This window comes from Saimiri boliviensis, chromosome 8, assembly GCF_048565385.1.
Source record: "Saimiri boliviensis isolate mSaiBol1 chromosome 8, mSaiBol1.pri, whole genome shotgun sequence".
In the NCBI taxonomy this organism is placed as follows: domain Eukaryota; kingdom Metazoa; phylum Chordata; class Mammalia; order Primates; family Cebidae; genus Saimiri; species Saimiri boliviensis.
This window is the reverse complement of record NC_133456.1, coordinates 119,907,192-119,916,049: the sequence shown is the minus strand read 5'-3', so window position 1 is coordinate 119,916,049 and position 8,858 is coordinate 119,907,192. Positions and strand designations below refer to the sequence as shown.

Here is an 8,858-nt window from a genome sequence, read left to right as displayed (position 1 = left end):
GAGACCAGCCTGGCCAACATGGTAAAAAAGCATCTCTACTAAAAATACAAAAATTAGCTCATCATGGTGGAGGGTGCCTGTAATCCCAGTTACTTGGGAGGCTGAGGCAGGAGAATTGCTTGAACTCAGGAGGTGGATGTTACAGTGAGCCAAGATCACACCACTGCACTCTAGGCTGGGCAACAGGGCAAGACTCCTCAAAAAAAAAAAGAAATATTGTGTCACTAAAAGTAAAGGTAATGACATTTGGAACTTAGGAAAATTTTCTCAGGCAGAGTTTTCCTTTTTTGACTTAAAATTTTTCCAGATGCAGTCCAGAGCATGGCATAATGATACCCACATACACAAAACAGATTTAACAGTTACTCATATGTTGCCATGTCTGCTTCATATTTTTATATTATGAAATATTGTAATTTGCAGATCTCACAAAATTTCACTCCTAAATACTTCAGTATGCACTTATAAAAAAAAGTAAGCATGAAAGTGGGGTGTGGTGGTGAGCACCTGTAGTCCCAGCTACTGAGAAGGCTGACGAAGGAGCATCGCTTGAGCCTGGGAGATCATGGCTGCAGTGAGCAGTAATTGCACCACTGCACTCCAACCTGGGTGACAGAATGAGACCCTGTGTCTAAAAAACAAAGTATGTATGGTTTCCTACAAAATCAGAATAACATATGGTAGCTGACACATTAAAAAAAAAAAAACCCTGCATATCATCAAATACTCTGGAGTTTTCTTTTCTTTTTTTTTTTTTTTTTTTTTTTTTTTTTTTGAGACCTAGTCTCACTCTGTCACCAGGCCAGAGAGCTGTAGTGCAATCTCAGCTCACTGCAACCTCTGCCTCCTGGGTTTGAGCAATTCTCCTGCTTTAGCCTCCCGCATAGCTGGGATTACAGGGGTCCACCACCATGCCCAGTTAAGTTTTGCATTTTTGGTACAGACGGGGTTTCATCATGTTGCCAGGATGGTCTCAATCTCCTGTCCTTGTGATCCACCCACCTCAGCCTCCCAAAGTGCTGGGATTACAGGTGTGAGCCACTGTGCCCAGCCAGGAGGAGGTCTTCAGAAACCAATTAACCTCAGAAGGTGGGAGAAATGCCAGGCCATGAGGATACAGCCATGGGAAATGATATTTACATGGCTAAGAATCTGAGTTTCCTGTGAGAAACAACAGAAAAAAAAAATCCTCCTTGTACAAGAGAAAATACTATTTTTTTCCATGAAACCATAAGGGTGTGGGCAGTGTAAACCCAAAATTACGCATGAGAGCTTCCCCAGAGCTCCGTGTGGGTGGATAAATGTGTCCTAACTGCCGCCCTGCCTGCCATCTTGGTACTGGGAACCTGTGAGAATTTCCAAGCCCGACACCCTGCGTCCCGCCTTTTCCCAACAGATGCAGAGCAGTGCATGCGTAGCCCAGCTGGGCAGCATCCAAACGGCGAGACAGGCCACTGGCTCCCAGAGCTGGGCCCTCCTGGTTCCTGAGGACCCTCTGGGGATGGCTCTGGTCAGTACAGCCCTTTCTTTCTCCGCTCTCATAGCTGTGGGGTGCACATGCTCTTTCTGAAGCACTGAGACCCCCCCAGCCCAGGCCAGCCGCCGGACTCAGCCACGTCCTCTCCCTCACTCCAAACTTCCTCCACTCCTCAGTCTTCACAGCTCATCCCAACACGGCCACCTGCTCCCAGCAGACTACACCGGTGTCCTGTGCACTGCAGCTGCTCCCACAGACTCACACTCAACCCTCACTGCGGTCCTGGCTTTCAAGGGCATTGTGCCTGGGAGGAGACGGAGGTGTCGGCTGCTGTCAGGGCCCCTGGCTCATTCCCATTTGCTCCTGATGCAGTGACTCTCCCTGTGGGATCTGGTTGGGAACCTCTCTCCCACCCACTGCCAGAGACACATTCTGAGCCCAGACACAGCCTCCTTAGTCCTCCGGTGTCACTGCCTGCTGTGGCACCCTAGGATACCTGGGAGGCTTCAGTGTGACTTTCCTGGCCAGGATCCCGACTGACACCTGCATGAAGGCAAGTCCCTGATGTTCAGCTGGAGTTCTGCAGGGTCTGGGTCACCTTCCTTCCCATCCACCAAGAGCAGGTCTCCACAGAGGCACCCTGGGTGGGGCTCCCAGGCTGCACTTTTGTCCCCAGGGCTACAATACCCTTCCTGTAGGCTAAGGCCTGATAGGAACACCCTGCAGGGTGAGGGAATAAGAGAGGTTTCAGGTGCAAACAAAACATCAGCAGACACTTGAGTTACCACCTGTAAAAAAACCAAATGTACCCTTTACCCTCCTGTTGAAAAAGTAAGCTCTGTGTGTTCTACCGTCACTTCAGGAAAACCAGCCCCTGAATTACCCATTTCAGAAGCGTGGCCCCCAGGTGCACGGGGTGGACATGAGCAGAAGGGAGAGGTGTGCTGACCCAACTGACCCTTGACCCCAGCACCATGCAGGGAGAAACGCAAGGGGCGGGCTTGGCTGCTGCCCTCCACTGTCACAGCCGGTGAGTCCGCCTGATGCCTGAGCTCCGCGGAGCCCTGACAGGAGGAACACCGTCCCAGAACGGCCATAAGGAACAGAGGCACTGAGACCACTCATCAAACCAATGCCCCATTTTACTAAAAACCACATGTACGTTACATTTTACAAAACAGTCTCTTCCTTAACCCCATAAAAGAATGGGGATACTTGGGGAGCTACAGAAACAGGTCCCCCTCCAAATGCTCAGGGCTACCTAGGCCTCCCCAGACCCCTGGTCCAGTGCAGGGCAGGGGGCAGCAGAGCCTACTCAGGGTTCCTGGAACCCATCCGGAGCCCTCACTGCCTACCCAGGGCCAGAGGGACCACCTGGGGGGCCGGCCTCAGTTGGACTCACAGCACTCCCTGCCGGGCGGGGTACAGTGTCAGGAGGAGGAGTGCGGGTACCCACAGTGGTTGTAGTCAGCCTCGCCCAGGGTCACTGTCAGTGACAGGCTGGGCTTCGGTTCCAGCTCCTCCTCCTTCGGGCAGTGCTGTGGGGGTCGGGCTTTGAAGAATTCTGAGATGGAGTGGACCTGGCAGAGTGGAGGAAGGTGAGACTGGGCAGGGGCTGGGCAGGCACCAGGGTCATGGGCATGAGCAGGAGGGGGAGGAACAGGGTCTCAGGTGGGCAATGAGAGGAAGAGGGCCTGTGGGGAAAGAGAGCCCTCTTAGTGGAGGACCAGTGGAGAGCACTGGGGCACCGATGAGCCCAGGGAAGGGCTGCGGTGTGCAGGGAGGAGACCCAGGGAAGGAACTGGGGGAGGAAGGTGTCCAGGGAAGGACTGGCTTTGGGGAGAGGGGTCCCGGGGAGGAATAGGGGAAGGAGGGGTTCCATGAATGGACTGGGGTTGGGACAAGGGGTCCCAGGGTAGGATGTGGGGGAGGAAGGGCGGGATCTAAGGGAGGACTGGGGTTGGGGGAAGTAGTATCAGCAGAGGAATAGGGGAAGGAGGGGTCCCAGGGATGGACTGGGATTAGGGAAAAGGGTCCCAAGGGGAGGAATGGGGGAAGGGAGGGGCCCTCAGAAAAGCCTGGGGTTGGGGGAAGAGGTCCCAGGGGAGGATGGGGGGAAAAGGAGGGGTCCAGATAGGGACTGGAGTTTTTGGTAGGGGTCCCAGGGGAGAAACCGGGGAAAGAAGGGGTCCCAGGGGAGGACTCTGTGGGGCAAGAGTGTGCAGGGCAGGACCAGGGTTGGGCAGGGAGTGGTCTCTGGACAGCACAGGGGGCGAGTCAAGGTCAGAAGCTCGCAGTGAGGCCAGCCACCAGTATTCCCTGCAGGAGGCCAGCAAGGACGTCACTCCAGTGGTGTTTGTGATCAGACACGCGGGTGTAGCCCACATAGAGGGCGAAGGCCACCAGGAAGAACTGGACTGTGAGGCGCAGCAGCCGCGCCCACTTCCAGCAGAGCCGCGCCTGCATGTAGAGCTGGGACGGGAGAGGGTGCCTCAGCCTGTGCCCTGCCAGGCCCTCCCACACCCACTGCACAGATGACAGCTCCGAGGCCAGGGGCACAAAACTGGCCAGCCCAGGGCCTCCTGTCTTTACAAACAAGTCAGTGAGTGCACCCATCACCACCACAACCCACCCATTCTACAGCTGGGAAAACTGAGGTCCAGGGAAGGGAGTGACTTGACAGGTGAGCCCCAGAAAAATGGACTCACCGCCAGGAACACCATGCAGTACATGCCAAAGGAGGTGTGTCCCGAGTAGAAAGACAACCTGGGGAAGGAGAGGCAGCAGGTCGGAGGGCTGGCGGCTCAGTCGGCGTCTTCCAACCTCCCTTCACCACCGCCCCTCCTGCAGAAGGGAGGGTTCGACACGAGAGCTGCCAACGTTACAGGCCACCAAATCCCAGGAGCAGAGGCTGTTCCCTCTGTCCTTTCCAGTTATCTGATGATGGATCAGTCTCCAGTTAGGGCTGTGGCATCAGATGCTTCCCCCGTGAAGACTCTGAGGCCTGAACCCAACACCCAGGGTGGACGGTAGTGTCCAGCAAGCAGGCAACACCGGTTTCATTTTCACTGCGTTTCTTCTCAGGATTTTCTCCCATCTGTGGATCTGAGGGAAGATTTCTTTTTATATAAATTTGAGATCCCGTGAAAAACATGAATAAAACACAGAAAATAGGAAGCAACAAAAAACTGGCAAAAAAGTCGCAATCAACTTTTTTGGACAGAATCAAAAGCTTGCAGGAACCAGGGAAACACTTGATTAACATAATCCAGTTGAGGCCGGGCGCGGTGGCTCACACCTGTAATCCCTGCACTTTGGGGGACCAAGACAGGGGGATCACGAGGCCAGGAGATTGAGACCAGCCTGATCAACATGGTGAAACCCCGTCTCGACTAAAAATACAAAAATTAGCCAGGCATGGTGCCGCATGCCTATAATCCCAGCTACTCGGGAGGCTGAACCAGGAGAATCACTTGAAAACCTGTGAGGTGGAGGTTGGGGTGAGCCAAGATGATGCCACTACCTGGGCGACAGAGCGAGACTCCATCTCAAATAAAAACCAGAGGTATTTCAGTTGGATCTCAGAACAAACAGCTTTGCGGCATTTTAACTCATCCTGGTCCCTCTCCCACCGCTTAGACTGTGGTGGCCTGAGGGTAACAGACCACATGCCCAGCACAGGTTCCAAGAAGGGGCCTTATTTGCAACTGTGGTCTAGGGTATGGCTCAAGGGCTGATCTTGATCTCACCTGACTGGACATTCTCCCAGTGCTGAGGTGCTACCTGGAGGACATTTGCAGGAAACGTTTACAACAAATTTGTTAATGTCTGCTGCCTGGGGCCACGAGAGCAGATGAGGCAAAAAACAGAGGAGCCAAACGGCCTAGGAGGAAAGGCCAGGGAATAAAACGCTCTGGGGAATGAAGGCTTGGAACCTACAAGACCTGAGCGGTGCGGGAGCTTGGAAGAGGCCTGCGAGAGGCCTGCGAGGGCCCTGCGCTCACATCCAGCTGGGCTTCCAGCTCTGCACAAGCGGGAAGTGAAAATGAAGGCAGAGAAAACCTGTTTCACCGTGGAAGGGCTGACCCCACAGGCACGCAGACCCCTTCTACTGACTCGGGAGGGTGTTGTGGGTTTTTGTTGTTGTTGTTCCAGATGTTTAAAGACATCTCTGTCCTATCACTCGCTGACCACCAGGCTAAAAGAGCAGGAGGAAATGGCCATCCATGACAAAAGATAGAGACTTCACAATCAGAAAAGTCATTAAACAAATAAACACTGCAACAAACAGCATTAAAACAAAATAAAACAGGTCGGGCGCAGTGGCTCACCCCTGTGATCCCAGTGCTTTGGGAGGCTGAGGCAGGCGGCTCGCCTGAGGTCAGGAGTTTGAGACCAGCCTGGCCAACATGGTGAAACCCTGTCTCTACTAAAAGTACAAAACTTGTCCAGGTGTGGTGGTGCATGCCTGTGATCCCAGCACTCAGAAGACTAAAGCAGGGGAAGTGTTTAAATCCAGGAGATGGAGGTGGCGGACAGCAAAGATAGCACCACTGCATGTCAGCCTGGGTGACAGAGTGAGACTCTGTCTCAAAAAAAACAAAGAAAATAGGTCAGTTAAGAATATTCAGCTGGGCCAGGCACAGTGGCTTAGATCTGTAATCCCAGCACTTTGGGAGGCCAAGGTGGGTGGGTCATCTGAGATCAGGAGTTCAAGACCAGCCTAGCAAACATGATGAAACCCCATCTCTACTGAAAATAATAAAAATTAGCTGGATGTGGTGGTACATGCCCATAGTTCCAGCTACTTGGGAGGCTGAGGCAGGAGAATCACTTGAACCCAGGAGGCAGAGGTTGCACTGAGCCAAGATCATGCCACTGTACACTGCACTCCAGCCTGCGTGACGGAGTGAGATTCTGTCTCAAAAAATAAAATAAATAAAAATTTAAAAAATGAAAATACAAAAATTAGCCAGGTGTGGTGGTACACACCTGTAATTCCAGCTACTGGGGAGGCTGAAACAGGAGAATTGCTTGAACTCAGGAAGTGGAGGTTGCAGTGAGCAGAGATCGAACCACTGCACTCCAGCCTGGGCAACACAGCCAGACTCTGTCTCAAAAAAAAAGAGAGAAAAAGATGATTTAGCCTGAATGGGCTCAGCGGCTCACGCCTGTAATCCCAGCACTTTGGGAGGCCAAGGCAGAAGGACTGCTTGAGCCCAGGCATTCTAGACCAGCCTAGGCAACATGGTAAGACCCTATTTCTAAAAAAAAAAAAAAAAAAAAAAAAAATGGCAAAACCAGCCAGATGTGGTAATGTATACCTGTAGTCCCAGCTACTTGGAAGGCAGAGATGGTTTGAGCCCAGGAGTTCAAGCCCTGGGCAAGACAGCAAGACCCTCATCCCTAAAAGAAAAAAAAAATTAAAGGCAAAAAAAAAAAAAAAAAAGGCAGTGACAAGGAACTGAGAAAGGAAGGCATAACCTAGGCAACCCTAAACAAAATGACAGAGGGCCTTCCTTATCAGTAATTACACTGACTATAAATAGATTAAACACTCCAACTGAAAGTCAGAGATTCGTTAAATGCCTTAATTCAATAAAAAGATTAACATATGCTGGGGGAAAAAAAAAAACACAAAAAATAAAAAGTCAGAGATCTGGCTGGGCATGGTGGCACACACCTGTAATCCCAGCAGTTTGGGAGGCCACAGAGGGTGGATCGCTTGAGCTGAGGAGTTCAAGGCCAACCTGGGCAACATGGCAAAACCCTATTTCTACAAAAAACATAAATAAACAGTAGCTGAATGTAGTGGCCAGTCCTAGCCACTCGGGAGGCTGAGGCTGGAAGATGGCTTGGTCTGGGAGTGAGTCCAAGGCTGCAGGGAGCTGAGATCACCGTACTCCAGCCTGGGCAACAAAGTGAGCCTCTGTCTCGAAAAAAATCAGAGACTGGACAATACAAAAAAAACATGGCCCAATTTTATACTAGGTATAAGAGACTTACTTTAGAATCAGAGACATGAATAGGTTGAAAGTACAAGATTGGAAAAAAAAATATTCCATGCAAACAGTAACGAAAAGAGAGCCAGAATAGCTATACTAATATCAGACAAAATGGACATCAAGACAAAAATTGTTGAGGCAAAACTCATATGTATCATTCTATGATGATGAAAGGGTCAATCTATCAAAAAGATATAGCAATTATAAATGTAATAATTATAATTATAAATGTAATAATAATACAATTATATATGTAAATGTAGTAAACAGAAATCCAAAATACATAAAGCAAAAGAGGACAGAACGTTACAACATGAACTTCCAAAACACAAGAATACACTGTGTTCAATCACTAAAAACACACAAAAACAACTTTGTGTTTTTTTTTCTTGAGACAGAGTCTCGTGTCTCCCGAGCTGGAGCACAATCAGCTCACTGCAACCTCCACCTCCCGGGTTCCAGCAATTCTCCTGCCTCAGCCTCCTGAGTAGTTGGGATTACATGCATCCATCACCAGGACAGGCTAATTTTTGTATTTTTAGTAGAGATGGGATTTCTCCATGTTGATCAGGTTGGTCTTGAACTCCTGGCCTCAAGTGATCTGCCCACCTTGGCCTCCCAAAGTGCTGGGATTACAAGTGTGAACCATCACTTCTGGCCAAATTTTTTTTTTTCAGTCAGAGTCTCACTTTCTCACTCAGACTGGAGTGCAATGGCACCGTCTTGGCTCACTGCGGTCTCTGCCTTCCAGGTTCAACTGATTCTCTGCCTGGGCCTCCTGAGCATCTGGTATTATAGGCATGCGCCACTACACGCAGCTTACTTTTGGCTGGGCTGGTCTCAAACTCCTGACCTCAGGTGATCTACCCACCTCAACCTCCCAAAGTGATGGGATTACAGGTGTGAGCCATATTGCACAGCCCCCCAACATTTTTTTTTTTTTTGAGACGGAGTTTCGCTCTTGTTACCCAGGCTGGAGCGCAATGGCGTTATCTCGGCTCACCGCAACCTCCGCCTCCTGGGTTCAGGCAATTCTCCTGCCTCAGCCTCCTGAGTAGCTGGGATTACAGGCACGTGCCACCATGCCCAGCTAACTTTTTGTATTTTTAGTAGAGACGGGGTTTCACCATGTTGACCAGGATGGTCTTGATCTCTTGACATCGTGATCCACCTGCCTCGGCCTCCCAAAGTGCTGGGATTACAGGCTTGAGCCACCGTGCCCGGCCCAACATTTTTTTAATCAGAAAAAGAATCCAGGCACAGTGGCTCATGCCTGTAATCCCAGCACTTTGGGAGGCCAAGGTGGGCAGATCACCTGAGGTTAGTAGTTCGAGACCAGCCTGGCTAACATGGAGGAAACCCCGTCTCTAGTAAAA

At 50.7% G+C, this 8,858-nt stretch overlaps 1 long non-coding RNA gene across 1 annotated transcript; it reads right to left on the bottom strand.

Annotated features, from left to right (window-relative positions):
- Window positions 1–2,601: 2,601 nt before the first annotated feature.
- Window positions 2,602–6,744, bottom strand: LOC141585469 (uncharacterized). The gene is made up of 2 exons (XR_012519014.1): window positions 4,186–6,744; window positions 2,602–3,949 (listed from the first exon to the last, which is right to left on the bottom strand). It is a non-coding gene; the product is annotated as an uncharacterized LOC141585469 (long non-coding RNA).
- Window positions 6,745–8,858: the final 2,114 nt, after the last annotated feature.